This window comes from Pyrus communis, chromosome 4 (assembly GCF_041283825.1).
Source record: "Pyrus communis isolate YQ-2024b chromosome 4, ASM4128382v1, whole genome shotgun sequence".
NCBI classification, from domain to species: domain Eukaryota; kingdom Viridiplantae; phylum Streptophyta; class Magnoliopsida; order Rosales; family Rosaceae; genus Pyrus; species Pyrus communis.
Genome location: NC_142568.1, coordinates 18,291,712 through 18,307,539, shown reverse-complemented (window position 1 = coordinate 18,307,539; position 15,828 = coordinate 18,291,712). Strand labels below are relative to the sequence as shown.

The following is a 15,828-nucleotide window of genomic DNA, read 5'->3' as shown; positions in this document are numbered from 1 at the left end:
ACAATCGCGAGAATGACGGAAGCAGCAAAGTTTTGATCATAATTGAATTGAATGTTGCCTACCATGCATCTCTCTTATTGTAACTTTTCTAAGAATGCGGTAAATCGGTTTTACATGGCTATGCGGTCCGTACTTATTACGGCATTCCCCATTTGATAATAACACGATGACTCCTTTGATTTCTCTGTGACTGCGTCCTTTTCCAAGTTGCTTGCATCGCCGGCCTGGGACTGACTTGTTTGTGCCTCGGCCTGGGACTGACTGGTTTGTATCTCGGCCTGAGTCTGACTTGTATGTGCCTCGGCCTGAGATTGACCTGTTTGTGCCGACGAATCTGAAACAATTCCCAAAACTACCAATATTGACCTGAAAAAAGAAAATCCAAATATCAGAGCTGATCTTCCCCGTTCTAGAGATCTTTAATGTCAAATGAGACAAAAGCGACTTTTCATTCACCTTGGAAGGGAAGATCGGATGTCCGGTTGACTGGCATGAGCAACCAACGGTCCTTTCGGAGCTGCAGTTCTCTTCAGTGCGTTTTCTAGCTGTGCTGAAGGTAGCTGAGACAATAAATTATATACCATCTGCTCATACAGATGTGAAGAACGCTTGTTTCAAAGTCCAAAAATATATTTTAGACTAAGCAATTTCATCACATATTAACTTAGATTTTCTTCCCTCGAGTGAACGAAATAGTCCAATGAGTATGCAGTTTATTATCCGTTCAAAAAGATCGCCAGAGTGAAATCATAGAGTCGGGGCTTCTAGTGCAAAAGGTAGTGATAAAAGATTGCAAGGATAAAGACGCAACATGTTAGCAGCAAAGACACACCTGAAGCAGCACGGCAAATGACTGAGGTTTTGTCAAGAACGCACACTTCAAGAATCCCACCCACAATTTTGGGTATTTCCATATCTACAAAATGTCGTCAGTCACATAAACACACTAGACATTATAAATGGAAAGAAACAAGATTAAGAAACTGAAACTTACCTGCTTGCTCACAATTCGAGAAAGGATTTCCATTATAAAATCCACCTATGTTATTTATTGACAAAAACTCGACAAGTCAGCAACACATCCAAAGTTTGAACGTGAAAAGTATAGTGAATTTTTCTTTTAATTTTAATGGTAAGGAATCACAGCCTTCACAGATGGTAACCAATTAATCTAATAGGAAATCCAGCAGATTTGCAAGTAGGCTTCCATAACCATCGAACATATATGTAGGATGTGTGCATAAATTTCGAAGATCTAATAAGGTACAACAATATTTACATCGAATCCCACATATACAAATATCTGCGCATGGTCATAAAACTAAATTGGACATCATAAGAACAAGGCGGGGCATGCAAATGTAATTTCATAACGTTGACTATGAAGAACTGTTGTTTGTTTAGATCTAATCTGGTTCATTACTTTGACAGATTTTATTACGGTGTGACAGTAATAGAGAAGTTATGGTTCCTTATCCCCAAAAGCAAAATCAGCAGTACTACTCAAACTCGTAGTTAATTTATTAGTAAATAATTAGTAGATAACTTTTATTTTCTGCAAGTTATGCGGACGGCATATCAGTGTCAGACCAACTAGATTTTACAAGGGCGAGATGAATATGATTGAAAGAATTTCTGAGCAGCATATGCGTTCCCAGAATTGTTGTGATCCAACTTGCCTAGACGCTCCTTGTGTCAACGAGTGATTCCTACCTAGTATCACACTAGCATGATGCTGGTAATTTCTATTCGTTTATTGTAATAATTCCAAGCTGTTTCTTGAATTTTCCTATTTTAACTCAATTCTCAACAATTTACAGCATGCATCTCACACTTTAAACAAACATCAGTAAACATAGTCCAAAAAAAGTTCTAAATGCATGTATTTTCCTTCTTGTCCTACATCAGTGTAGACATCGAAATTTCAGTAAAACAAATGCTCACCAATGCATTAAAGTTTTGACGTGTCAAGGCATACATGGCATACGCCACGTGTTGTACAAATTGTACACATGGCGTGTGACTCAACAAAATAGGAAGAAATACCCTTGAAGGACTAAACAAGTTTTTCTTCTCATTTTGGGCAATGACAAGGCAAGTACATTTCAATCCATTGAGGATCAAAACAAGTTCTTCTCATTTTGGGCAATGACAAAGCATACACATTTCAAGTTTAAAATGGTGTTAAGTGGGAAATTAGGCCATAAGTTAGACCACTTCAAGTTTAAAATGGTATTAAGTGGGAAATTAGGCCATAAGTTACACCACTTCAATTTCAATATTGCATTAAGTGGGAAATTAGGCCATAAGTTACACCACTTCAATTTCAATATTGCATTAAGTGGGAAAATTAGGCAATGGTGCTTGGAAAGGAAAAAAATATTTTGTGGTGGTGATTCATTCTCAAAGCCTATAAATAGGCTTCTCCATCAAGGTATCAAGCATCAACCAATTCACAAATACATTTCTCTACTCCCAAATTGGAAGAGAATTCCCCAAATCCTTGAAGCTTTGAAACTCCAAAGCTTCCAACCATCCAAATTCCCAAGAAAAGCCAACACACACCAAAACCAATTCACAAATACATTTCTCTACACACCAAAACCTTGAAGCCTTAAAGTTCTAAAGCTCTCAAGAAAATCCCGAAGGATCAAGAAAGCACTCTTCGTTTCTTCGTCAAATCCTCCTTCAAGATCAAGCCCCAACGGCCCTTGAAGAACTTCCACCAACTCAAGATCAAGCCCCGACGGCCCTTGAAGAAAGTGTTCATTGTTCATCAACTGTTCATCCTAAGATCAAGCCCCAACGGCCCTTTGGATCAACAACCTCAACAAATCCACACATCCAATCGTTCTTCAAGATTAAGCCCAAAAGCCCTTGAAGATCCGCTCATCCATCAACCTTCAAGATCAAGCCCCGACGGCCCTTGAAGAAAGTGTTCATCGTTCATCCTAAGATCAAGCCCCAACGGCCCCTTGGATCAACAGCACAAACAAATCCACACATCCAATCGTTCTTCAAGACTAAGCCCAAAAGCCCTTGAAGATCTGCTCATCCATCAACCTTCAAGATCAAGCCCCGACGGCCCTTGAAGAAAGTGTTCATCGTTCATCCTAAGATCAAGCCCCAACGGCCCCTTGGATCAACATCACAAACAAATCCACACATCCAATCGTTCTTCAAGACTAAGCCCAAAAGCCCTTGAAGATCTGCTCATCCATCAACCTTCAAGATCAAGCCCAAAAGCCCTTGAAGAAATCCATACACCCATTCTTCAAGATCAAGCCCAACGCCCCTTGAAGATCCGTTCATCAACTGTTCATCCTTAGATCAAGCCCCGACGGCCCTTTGGATCAACAACTCATCCACAAACCTACACCCTACGAAGATAGAATCAGAGGACCAAATTTGAGAGAGATCGTAACCCCAAAATCATAAACACAAAAAATATTATTTTGTGCCACGTTATTCTTGTTTCTTGTTTCAAGAAATTTTTTCGTGTTCACAAATTTGGCACGCCCGGTGGGACTATCTCTACCTCTCATCTCTGTCTCCGTTCAAGATATTCAAGCACAGTCCATGGCTTCAAACAAAGAACAAGTCATGACTATCGGCACTACCTCCATTGAAAAACAGCTGGTTCAGATGAAGGAAACAGTTGCAAGGCTGATAAAGACTGCAGAGGAGAAAAACTTGCAAACCGCTGGACTCATCAACCGTCTGGAGGCACATCATGGCGTCAAAGTGAAACCAAGCTCTCTTCCAACTAAGAAGACCGAAGAAGGCTTTAACCCAAATGCCTACGAACTCATGTCAAAGGCTAGGCATGACTTTGCCTCCTCTTCAAATCTTGGAAAGAAGGTTTCAAACACCGTCAACGACAAAGATCGCGACCTCACCGAGACTCAAAAGAAGTTGAAGGAGCATGGTTACGGAGTTGACAACAACCAAAGCACACCTCCAAAATCAATGGCATCAAGCAAGGGACAAGCCGTTCTTGCAACCACCAAGGGAAGAAGCATAAGCACTTCCGCCACAAATGGAGCATCCATTGGTGCCACAACCACTTCTCAACATGCCGCTGCAAAGTTGGTACTGCTAAGCAAGCAAGAGCAGCATCAAAGGCGCGAGTCGGTCATCCACCTGACCTTGATGGGGGCCCCAAAACATGCTATTGAGGCACACAAGATGACACCCCAAAATGGCCAATGGGGTTCTTCATCAGCACTATGGATGTCTGAAGGAAAGTCATGTCTATTGGTTGCACAAGTCATGACCATCGGCGTCACCTCTGTTGAAGAACAACTGGCTCAGATGAGCGAAGCAATTGCAAAGCTTACACAGACTGTGGAAGAGAAGGACTTGCAGATTGCCGCACTTGTCAACCAACTAGATGCGCTGCTCGACGTGAAAGTCGACCCAAATGTTGGCCTATTAAAGAAAGAAGTCGACGAAGAAGAGGAGCCTCCAGTGGGGAAAGTCGAAGAGAAGCTGAAGCTAGACCAAGCAACGGCGTTCATGGAATCTCTCTCTATCCAGCAGCTACAGGAGATGATCGCAAGCACTATCAAGACACAGTACGAAGGAAGCTCGCATGACTCCGTACTGTACTCAAAGCCTTACTCCAAGAAGATTGATGCTTTGAAGATGCCAAGGGGTTATCAGCCCCCAAAATTCATGCAGTTCGATGGAAAAGGCAACCCGAAGCAACATGTCGCCCATTTCATTGAAACTTGCAACAATGCTGGGACAGAGGGAGACTACCTTGTCAAACAGTTCGTACGTTCGCTGAAAAGTAACGCTTTTGACTGGTACACCGACCTCGAACCCGAGTCTATCAACAGTTGGGACCAGCTAGAAAGGGAATTCCTCAACCGTTTCTACAGCACTCGTCGTACTGTAAGCATGCTAGAGCTGACCAGTACGAAACAGTGGAGAGATGAACCTGTCATCAACTACATAAATAGATGGCGCTCCTTAAGTCTGGATTGTAAAGATCGGCTTTCTGAAACCTCTGCCATTGAGATGTGCGTTCAAGGCATGCAGTGGGGACTACACTACATCCTTCAAGGCATCAAACCACGAACATTTGAGGAGTTAGCCACCCGCGCCCATGATATGGAGTTAAGCATCACCCGTCATGGGAAGAAAGAACAGATCGCCGACTACAAGAATGACAAAGTTTTGGGGCCCAAGGTGGATAAGGCTGCGTGGAAACCCACCAAGGAAGCAATGACGGTCAACACAACTCCAGTCAAAACCTATACACGAGGCAAGGCGATTCAAACCGAAGCTTTTCGTGATCAAGAGATACGTAGACGCACTTTGAAGGAGCTTGAGGAGAAGACTTATCCATTCCCCGACTCTGATGTGGTTGCCATGTTGAAAGACTTGCTTGACAAAAAGGTGATCGACCTACCTGAGTGCAAAAGGCCGGAAGAGATGAACCGTACTGACAGTCCAAGGTACTGTAAATTCCACCGCTTCATTGGTCATCCGACGGAAAAGTGCTTTATGCTAAAAGATCTCATCATGAAGTTAGCTCAGAAAGGGATCATCGAGCTAGATCTTAATGATGTGGTGAAGTCAAACTATACCACCGTCACTTCTGGCTCTTTGAACTCAAAATCTTCACCTCAACCGCTGGGGGCATGCTCCAAAACCATGTCAGTCACGTCAAGTGAAGTTGAAGGATGGACTTATGTCACTCCAAAGAAAATGCACAAGAAACATAGGTCTCCTCCACAAGTTCACCAATCGGAAAGGGGGCAAAGCAGCTACTGTCAACCTTCAAAGCTACATGAAAGTGTTGAGGATGAGGAAGTTATGACACAAAGATCGTCCGTTGCCATCACAATGCGCGATTTCTTCCCCAAAGACTTCTTCAATCACTCGGTCAAGACTCCTTGCTATGAAGATTGCAAGGAATGCCTCTCTAAGATCGTTTGACAAATTCAAACACGCTCCTCGTTCGCACGAGCATAAAAGGCGACAACCAATGCTCCTCGTTCGCACGAGCCTAAAAGGCGACAACCAAAAGCTCCTTGTCTGCACGAGTTGAAACTGCAAACGACACCACACGCTCCTCGTTCGCACGAGCATAAAAGGCGACAACCAATGCTCCTCGTTCGCACGAGCCTAAAAGGCGACAACCAAAAGCTCCTTGTCTGCACGAGTTGAAACTGCAAACGACACCACAAGCTCCTCGTTCGCACGAGCCTAAAAGGCGACAACCAATGCTCCTCGTTCGCACGAGCCTAAAAGGCGACAACCAAAAACTCCTTGTCTGCACGAGTTGAAACTGCAAACGACACCACAAGCTCCTCGTTCGCACGAGCCTAAAAGGCGACAACCAACGCTCCTCGTTCGCACGAGCCTAAAAGGCGACAACCAACGCTCCTGGTCCGCATGAGCATAAAAGGCAACAACTGCATATGCTGAGCTATCCTCTAACCCTCTTCAATACGAATTGGAGAGATTGAACAAAGAAACAGAAAAAAAAGGAGTAAAGCTCAGACCTTTGGAGGAAACCAGAAAATCTTCCAGTCGAACTCAAGATCAAGCCTCGATGGCCCTTGAAGAAATTTCCTGCTGCCCAGTTCAAGAGTAGCACAAAGGAAAATCAACGATTGGAGGAAACCAGAAAATCTTCCAGTCGAACTCAAGATCAAGCCTCGATGGCCCTTGAAGAAATTTCCTGCTGCCCAATTCAAGAGTAGCACAAAGGAAAATCAACGATTGGAGGAAACCAGAAAATCTTCCAGTCGAACTCAAGATCAAGCCTCGATGGCCCTTGAAGAAATTTCCTGCTGCCCAGTTCAAGAGTAGCACAAAGGAAAATCAACGATTGGAGGAAACCAGAAAATCTTCCAGTCGAACTCAAGATCAAGCCTCGATGGCCCTTGAAGAAATTTCCAGCCCAGTTCAAGACTAAGCTTGTGGAAAATCAACGATTGAAGGAAACCAGAAAATCTTCCAGTCAAACTCAAGATCAAGCCTCAATGGCCCTTGAAGAAATTTCCAGCCCAATTCAAGATCAAGCCTCGACGGCCCTTGGGTTGACATCTACATTAAGGGACTTCAAAACGCATCTTCTACACGTGACAAGCACATGTATACGACGCGCCTTGAAGTGGGGGCATTTGTAGACATCGAAATTTCAGTAAAACAAATGCTCACCAATGCATTAAAGTTTTGACGTGTCAAGGCATACATGGCATACGCCACGTGTTGTACAAATTGTACACATGGCGTGTGACTCAACAAAATAGGAAGAAATACCCTTGAAGGACTAAACAAGTTTTTCTTCTCATTTTGGGCAATGACAAGGCAAGTACATTTCAATCCATTGAGGATCAAAACAAGTTCTTCTCATTTTGGGCAATGACAAAGCATACACATTTCAAGTTTAAAATGGTGTTAAGTGGGAAATTAGGCCATAAGTTAGACCACTTCAAGTTTAAAATGGTATTAAGTGGGAAATTAGGCCATAAGTTACACCACTTCAATTTCAATATTGCATTAAGTGGGAAATTAGGCCATAAGTTACACCACTTCAATTTCAATATTGCATTAAGTGGGAAAATTAGGCAATGGTGCTTGGAAAGGAAAAAAATATTTTGTGGTGGTGATTCATTCTCAAAGCCTATAAATAGGCTTCTCCATCAAGGTATCAAGCATCAACCAATTCACAAATACATTTCTCTACTCCCAAATTGGAAGAGAATTCCCCAAATCCTTGAAGCTTTGAAACTCCAAAGCTTCCAACCATCCAAATTCCCAAGAAAAGCCAACACACACCAAAACCAATTCACAAATACATTTCTCTACACACCAAAACCTTGAAGCCTTAAAGTTCTAAAGCTCTCAAGAAAATCCCGAAGGATCAAGAAAGCACTCTTCGTTTCTTCGTCAAATCCTCCTTCAAGATCAAGCCCCAACGGCCCTTGAAGAACTTCCACCAACTCAAGATCAAGCCCCGACGGCCCTTGAAGAAAGTGTTCATTGTTCATCAACTGTTCATCCTAAGATCAAGCCCCAACGGCCCTTTGGATCAACAACCTCAACAAATCCACACATCCAATCGTTCTTCAAGATTAAGCCCAAAAGCCCTTGAAGATCCGCTCATCCATCAACCTTCAAGATCAAGCCCCGACGGCCCTTGAAGAAAGTGTTCATCGTTCATCCAAAGATCAAGCCCCAACGGCCCCTTGGATCAACAGCACAAACAAATCCACACATCCAATCGTTCTTCAAGACTAAGCCCAAAAGCCCTTGAAGATCTGCTCATCCATCAACCTTCAAGATCAAGCCCCGACGGCCCTTGAAGAAAGTGTTCATCGTTCATCCTAAGATCAAGCCCCAACGGCCCCTTGGATCAACAGCACAAACAAATCCACACATCCAATCGTTCTTCAAGACTAAGCCCAAAAACCCTTGAAGATCTGCTCATCCATCAACCTTCAAGATCAAGCCCAAAAGCCCTTGAAGAAATCCATACACCCATTCTTCAAGATCAAGCCCAACGCCCCTTGAAGATCCGTTCATCAACTGTTCATCCTTAGATCAAGTCCCGACGGCCCTTTGGATCAACAACTCATCCACAAACCTACACCCTACGAAGATAGAATCAGAGGACCAAATTTGAGAGAGATCGTAACCCCAAAATCATAAACACAAAAATATTATTTTGTGCCACGTTATTCTTGTTTCTTGTTTCAAGAAATTTTTTCGTGTTCACAATCAGTTTAAAGATTTCTTCAGATCTTACCAGTGCAGGAAAGGCACCTATGGCTTGTAATACCGTACGCATGAACAGTAAGGGAAGAGGAATCTGCTCAATCTGCAAATAAGAAGCTTGATCATCCTTACATTCTGCTTGAAAGCGGTGTAAAAGAAAGAAAAGGAAGCATCCAATTGTACAAACCAACTGATTCAAAACTTTGGCAATAACTTGTTGGGTGAATATTTGCCTCTGCTCAAAGCAGGCATTGCATGCATCTGTGACCTGCTCATCAGAAAAACATTGTCCAGACATCCATTATTGCCACTCAGAAAGACTTAAAATCAAGAAAATTAAAAAAAAAAAAAGATGACATGCCTTCTTTAGTGGAATTCCATCTTTGTCTGGATCAATTCCATGGATAGCAATCAAGATTTCAGCTGGAGCCAGAAGAGGACCAGATTGGGATAATCCCTGTGCATGGTGGATTAAAGATCAAGCTATGAATAAGAGTACTTCACAAGCATATTAATAGCAAACTTACTTACAAAATCATCTAAAGGATTACAAAATATATGTCTATAGATTGGGTATATTAAGTGGAGTCTTTTGATCCATACTGGTAACTTGCTCTTGGCTTGCATTTTCTACCCTAAGACTGGTACATTGCTCTAGGCTTGCATCTTCTACATCCATTAAGGCTGATGAGGATGTAACAATAGGTTCTGATCCACTATTACAAGCAGAAGAATCCAGTCCAGGTATTTCACTCTCAAGATATTCCATATCATGATCAGATGGAATTGATGGGCAACTATGCTCCATTTCAGATGAAGCTGGTAAACCCATAGGTAAGATAGCAGTATCATCTCCAAAAACATAATCCATGCCGGTAGATGCAACACCGCTATCAACTACAGCTGCTACATGTTCTTTCTCCCTTTCAGATTTCTGCAATAATCATAAACATTTCAACTCTAGAAAAACAAAGGAATAAAAAGGGGTGAAAACCAAAATGAGAATAGAAAACCACTATATCATTGGACACTGACTCACGAGCATCTAGGAGTGCAGCTATTGGAGGGAAAGTACTTGTAAGTGAAAGAACATCAGCAATAAATGATAGTGGATATTTAATTTGAGAATCACCGCCGACTATACCCATGTTCATCAGAGATTCATCTCCTTCAGTACCAATAAGATTGGGCGGAAGGTTGCACATATTAGCCATCACGACCTCTGCTAACAAGTCACCAGAGATACTTGAGATAAGAATTTCCAAAGAACCAACAGCTTTTTCACCTTGAGCAACCAGCGCACCAAACATAGCAACAAGTTGCTGTACAGGTCCACTATCACCATCTCCTCTAGAAGTGGTAGTTCCACTTGAAGAAACATCATCTTGAGACACAGAAACATTCCTATCTCACTCTCTAGCCGAATCCCCAGAGACACTAGATGTCGATTTGGCACGCTTTCCTGATACATCTTCATCCACTGCAAGATCACTACTATCAAGTGCTCCTAACCGTTTCTTCCCGAAACTACTTTGCACAGCATTATATATGTTAATAGTGGGCTTCTCTTCCTGCAAAACATAAAGCTCATGCTCAAGAAGCTTCAAGATGCATGATGCCCATGGCCCAATGTGTACTTGTGCAAGAGCATCCATTTTTTTTTTTTTTAACCTCTACAGATCTAATATAATATGAAATAGGAAGAAAAGGTGAAGGAATACCTTAGTAACTAGAGAATCATCTAGCCCGTCTTCCACACTTCCATTAATCTTGCGTTCTTGCTGGGTGGCTAGCTCTACCAGCCCTCCAGCTTGCATCTTTCTCATCGCACCAACCAAACAATCCCGCCACTGCAGAATGCAAACTCCATTATTCAGATTCTTTATAATAAAGTAAATCAGACAAAGTAGAAACAAGGTTACATCAATTAATGAAAACAAACTGTATTGTATTGCAACAGATAATGAGAATAATGAAACTATTCCTTTTACAAGAAATCAATGTTTCAAAGCTATTAATGTTTTCAAAGCTATCAGTATTTCCAAAGGTATCAATGTTTTCAAAGCTGAAGACAGGCAACAAAATTCATGGAATTATTCAAGCATAAAAAAAATCCTCCAAGTGGGTTTCTAATTATATTCTTTCAACCTTTACTGAAAGAGTTTGTCTGACAATTCTTTTGGGTTGGAAATCTTTTGGGTAATCACTAATCGACATTCACCATCATTGATCCATTGCTAGACTAAATAAGATGGTGATAGAAGTTTTCCCCACTTTTGTTATAAAATATTGAACATACACGTGCAAACTGTTCATAGAAATCTTTTGAGTAAGGCCCCGTTTGTTACACATCCTTAAGAGGGGCAGGCTTAACTAGGATTACAGTCCTATGTTTGGTATGGTCAAGAACTACAATAATGAGACTAACACGGATTAAGAGAGACTTTGCTCCTCACTAAACCCCATAATCTAATCATGAGCAAAGCTCGGTATTATAAAGTACTATCTAGAAAGGAGGCCAATGACCTCACCCCGACCCCTTCCCCGCGCACATCTTCCTCCTCCTCTCTCTCTTTTCTCCCTTCATCACTCTCTCCCTGCCTTTCTCTCCATTCTCTCCCTTTGAACCGACAACAAACCTCTTGGCTCCAAACCTGAATCAACCTTGCACAGGCCTCCAGCTGTAGACGGGTTGGACTGATCGGAGAGGGAAACTTTAGAGAGGTAGAGATCTGGGTGGACGATTTTGGAGAATGTGATTTTAGTTGGGTGTTACTGTGTTACAATAGACTTTGGTTATGGTTGATTGAACAAAGGAAAAAAATTAAACAGAAACTGTCGCAGATTGAGACGCTGCAGAGTGCCATGGTAGTTGGTCTGGTATATTTCTTATCTTCAGGAAGTTCTGCACTTCCACCCAAATACCATCAAGAATTTCAACTTAGCTGAAACTCAAGAGCACCCAGATCCTCTCTCTATCTCTCTCGCAGATATGGAATCTCCCAACCCAAATCAACCACCACCAACCCACCACCGCAAATACCTACAGAGGGTGATGGAGAAGACAAATGTCAAACCAAATCTACCAGATAGGTTTCCAAACTAGAATCCGTATGAATATCTAGTACCAACACAGTCTCTGAAACGGAATAAGACAATTGGTTTCCAAAGATCGAGCTGCTACTCCACCACAACGGATCATGCAAAGGGAAAATTCTATGGGGTTTTTCTAGAATCCATTGTTGGACAGCGTGTACTCACTAACAATACCATGACAGACACATTTTCACGTTTTGTAGAAAGTTCTTCAATTGTAACAACATCCTTGCTGAAAGAGAGAGCACCTATCATTTGTCAAAACAATTATTCCTTTACACACCGGAGCCCAATGCTCTTTAGAGCCACATGTTATCAAGCATTTTTGAGCAATTATTCATTAACTTTCACTGCCTTACTCATAATTAACTGGTACCACAGGTATATCAAGGACAATGTATAAAATAAAAGTCTCCAGTTTTTAGTATAGAATCATATAAAACAACATACCAGTGCAGCACCCTGGTGCGTACACTTTAAGCAGGTGAGAAAGGCATTTTTTAAGGCATGACGTGGCCCAGAAACATGTACCCCATTAATGAGAGTGCTTGAGGGATCAAATCCAAGTAATACAGGCAAAATACGACCATAGAATGCAGGCCTCTTCTTTGCAATTGCTGAAAGACTGGCAAGACCCATCATATAAAATAAAGAAAAGAAAAACTTGCAGTAGATATAAACAAGCAGACACCAATGGTTTGAATTGTACCCAAAAAAAAAAAAAATATAAGGAAGCTCCCACCCTGGAGGACTCAGAATAAATACTATATTAATGATTTAATATTTTTACAAAAGAATATATCGGTCACCACAATCTACTCTCGTTCCAAGATATTTTGTCCTCAAAATTTGCATAACCCTACTGGTGCCACTATTATCTTCACCCTATATATGATCCTAAAATACAGTCCTCTAGTACATAACAATCAACCACCTAACTCCTTAATAAGTTGGCAGTTACCCAAAACATAGGTCATCACGCCACTCAGAGAACAATTCTTTATAAATTTAAACATCATCATTTCGGGTAACTGTTTGATATCAGGAGACATAGTTATCACTTATCAACACCCATGACCTAGGTTCATACATATGTTATGTTTAAACTTTTTTCTTACCAAACCCAATGACGAAAGAGAGGAAACGAAAAGAAAATTCCCTTATAACATGCACTTCCTCCTAATATTGAGAGGCAGTGTTTGTAAAGTGAGAACAATTTTTACACCTTTTACTTTTCAGGTGGATGTTCGAGAGACTATCTTTTTAGACCATATTTTGTATGGTGTAGCAGTTGATGGTTGGTCTAAATCATTAAAAATGAAATCCAACAAACAACCACCACATAATGTGGTTTACAAAATAATGGTCTAAAACGATGGTCTCCCTAGCATTTCCCTTACTTTTCTCATGGAGAACAGCTCCTATGGAGCTCCAGATATGGTTTACAAATGTTTAATCTTCAAAACTAGTTGAAATTACAGAGGGTCATCTACACCTTATCAGCATTAAAATTTATGATACAAGGCCTGTATGGAGTAATGCATAACAGTGGTAGAAAATTGAATATGGCCCAAGAAAACCAAGATACCTGTTAATAAGCACAACGATCGCTAAGCTACCAAGCGATTTCACAGTTGGGAACCTGAGTTGATCAAGCAATAAACCCAAACTTTTACTAGCCTCAATTGACAAATCTCCAACATTGAGTAGGGGATGACCACCATGAAGCCAGGATACATTAAAATCCACCAAGTCCCCTACAAAGCGGACAAGCATCCTTCATAAGCAAAAACAAGCCAGTTCAGTTCTGAGCCTAAATAACAGAATCAAATTTAATTACCTTCATGAGCAGGGGGCGCCGGGGAGCCATTAGGGTCAGGAGTATAAAGAAGAATGACTGACTCAACAAATTTCAGTGCTCGCAACCTTACTCCCCCACTTCCCAGCTGTTAAGCATGATACAGTGAACTAGACATCAATGAAAATCCGATCATATTATCATTAAAAGAATCCTCCCTTACCTGAAAAGCTATAGAGTATATTTCATCCTTCAACTTTAACACCCATGCCCAAGCCAACTCAAGCAAACTGTCCAATTCACTAGTATGTAGACCCTGAAAGGTCAGCTGGGAATCAGAATGTCGATTTTTACAAACTCAACTTGGATTTACATAGTCAATACTTAACCATAAAAAGTAACCCCACCAAAAACTCCATTAGTAAGGCATTACACAACGTTTCAAGTTCAACCAATAGAATTACCTGAATCGAAACATTTTCGAGAACGCAACGAAATAAATGAATCCCGGTAGTGATCGCCTGTCGAGCAACTGCCGGTGTTCCATCACTCAAAACATTAATTAAGGAGCGTACAATTTCTGGCAACAATTCAACGTGCATCAATCCAATTTCGCCAAGCATTCTACATTCCAAAAAAAAAGCGAAATTTCTCAATAATTACGATACAGTTAATTTAAAGAGAAGGATATTAAACTAGTACAAACTAGGGTTTTACAAAAACGCACTCGGTGGCGAATTTACCAACCGGGCCGAACTGGTCGGACTGAAGCTCGAAGAAGCGAGTGAGGAGTTCGGAACGCAAATCAGGGTCCTGTTGGCGGACCAAATCGTGCTTCGATTGGCGCAACCGGTCGAGCTTCGACGGAATGTCGGAGGCGAAGATGGCGGAGTCCATGAGACAAGCGAGCCTTTCGTGGGAATTGGCGGTCATCGTCATGCCCACCATTGCAGAAACGAAACCCTAATTCTTTTTGTTCTCACAGTCGATACAGTGAGATGGTTCGGACATAGGGTTGAAGGGGGCGAAGAGAGATTTGAAACTTGGGGGAGAGAGGGTGGGGGGGGAGGGAAAAGGGTAGGAAGTTTGAAAGTGGAGAATCCAAATTCGCGGTTCCTGACCACGGACAGGGAAAATTTTTGAATTTCATAATTAAGTGAACCTGAGTTACAGACGTGGATTAGTCTAGTTGGTTAAGTTAATATGCCACACTTTGTATTTAAGTTTGAATTCTTATTCTTGCAACTTATAACTCGTTTGGATGTGTTTTTAAAATAACTGAAATCATTTTTTGTGGAAATATTTTTAAAACTATTTTATTTAGTAAAGATGCAAGTAAATCCTAAAAAAACACTTAAAAAAAAGCTTTCTGAAAGAAGCCCCAGTTACATTTTCTCTAAAAACGCTTTTAGTAATTTTAAAAGAACATCCAAATGAGCCCTTAATAAAGTTACATAGACCATGTATGTACGGATTTTTCTAGAACCATTCCCTTACTTGCCTATTAAAACAGTAGTCCACGATATTTCATCCATATTTCCTTTTATGAGAGGAAAATTATTGTTTCTTTTATCTTCTAGTTCATATTCTAATCATCAAAATTATATTACGCTTGTGAAAAACATTTCAAACGCAATATTCTATAAAATCCTTCTTACTTTGCCATGGTTGAAGGGTTTTTTCCCCTTCTTCAATTGACTTCGTGAAGTGTCTATTTATAAATATCAATGATCTACAATTGCTAATGCTATTGATGTTGGGGCATAAGTGTGTTACCATGGTAACTAAACAACTCCTGACCTGATAATATGGTAGTGAAGAATTAGATGGGATAATGTCTAATAACTAATATTTTGATTTTCAATATTGTAATTTCTGATAAACCTGTCAATGTGACAATCAAACCAACACATAACATTATCCAACTAATTAGTAACACCACAACGGTTGAAAACTTCCCATAAATTAAACTTGGGCCATTGACCCAAACTCAAACTTGGGCCGATGACCCAAACTCAAACCCGAATCTTACTGGAACTTTCTTGGGTACTTAAAAGTATTGATACTCCAAATGTTAAATCTTTATTGAAATGATTTGTTATTGATATTTCAAAATTCTTATTCTTCGTTCCAAATTAATGTAAAATGAGATTCTTATTCTACGTTTCAAATTAATGTAAAATGAAATTTTTGAA

At 40.9% G+C, this 15,828-nt stretch overlaps 1 pseudogene across 1 annotated transcript; it reads right to left on the bottom strand.

Moving 5' to 3' along the window:
• Positions 1 to 13: 13 nt before the first annotated feature.
• On the bottom strand, positions 14 to 14,717 carry LOC137722082 (uncharacterized; annotated as a pseudogene). Its single transcript, XR_015961184.1, has 16 exons — positions 14,361 to 14,717; positions 14,098 to 14,257; positions 13,857 to 13,949; positions 13,676 to 13,781; positions 13,424 to 13,592; positions 12,286 to 12,460; positions 10,461 to 10,589; positions 9,753 to 10,310; positions 9,343 to 9,673; positions 9,101 to 9,213; positions 8,927 to 9,007; positions 8,771 to 8,842; positions 995 to 1,039; positions 833 to 916; positions 457 to 560; positions 14 to 366 (listed from the first exon to the last, which is right to left on the bottom strand). The product of XR_015961184.1 is annotated as an uncharacterized LOC137722082 (transcript).
• Between the last annotated feature and the right edge of the window lie 1,111 nt (positions 14,718 to 15,828).